Source organism: Octopus bimaculoides, chromosome 1, assembly GCF_001194135.2.
Source record: "Octopus bimaculoides isolate UCB-OBI-ISO-001 chromosome 1, ASM119413v2, whole genome shotgun sequence".
Lineage (NCBI taxonomy): Eukaryota > Metazoa > Mollusca > Cephalopoda > Octopoda > Octopodidae > Octopus > Octopus bimaculoides.
The window spans coordinates 198,529,465-198,530,689 of NC_068981.1; positions in this window are offsets into that span (position 1 = coordinate 198,529,465).

The window sequence follows — 1,225 nt, forward strand, 5'->3', positions numbered from 1 at the left end:
ATATATATATATATATAAAAGAAGTAGCTGATAAAGAGAGAAAAAAATAGCTTTAAGAGGAAATACACGGTGAATGTAGGTCAGAGAAAATTTCACTTTCATTTTTGTCAATGGCCTCAGTGAAACTTGGTTTTCCCCAGTGGTTGCCACTGATGAGGCATGTTTCCCCCACCCACAAACCTTCTGTGGGTACACACACAGTCTTACCTACTCAAATATGCACCCTATCTCCAGATTTGTTTTCTCATAACATTCAGAGAAATGGATATTTTAAGAATGTTTCTACAAATACGCTACAGATGAAGTAGTTTACAATTACAGCGTACCCCCGCATATTCGCGGAACTAATAATTGTTCGCGGAAATCACTGCATATTCGTGGAATCGTAAATAGCCTCCGCCTTATCTTTTAAGGCTATTTTCGTGGCAATATATACTTTTCCAGGCTACATTATTAATAATAATATACCGTATTTATTGGACACCCCTTCGCAGCTGAAAGTCTCTCTGATTCGAATAGTTGCGCTTCACGTCGCTTGACTTTTTTTTAGATACAAGTAAACTGTATCTAATATCAATTATTCCTGCTTTCAATCAAAGCTTGCTAATTAATATAGCGACTTCTATCTATATTTCACAGACACACACTCTCTCTCACTGTATTTGTCTCTCAGTAGCAACAACTTCTCATTGTAGTAAAAGCATACATATATTTTTACACACATACATACACACACGTGTATATATATATATCTATATATATATCTTAATAATACTAAAACTCTAGAGATGTTTGTTTTACCCGAAATATCAGAAATGGTATAATCTATCTCAATTTTTTTTTGCATATTAATTATCATACCTACCTTCAGAAGCGCAGTACACATTTTTGTAACCTTTGGACTTCTATTTATTGATAAAAAAGAGTAAACAATTTTTGTTTGGGAAAGACTTCCGCCCGCCCCACCACCATTTTCTCCCAAATTTGTTTTGCCAAAAGCCCCCCGTTTTCGGATACGGAGGTTTAAAGAAAATTGCCAAAAATCGGCATTGTTAAATCCACCCCCCCGAATTCTTCAATTTTGATTTTTTTTCACCAACACTAACCCTAACCCTAAAACCCTAACCGTAACCGTAACTATAGAAATGTTTTGAAATTTTTGTCCGAATCATAATTAGAAAAAAAAAAAAAATTCTTAAAAAAAATTTTTCCCGCATATTTTGAA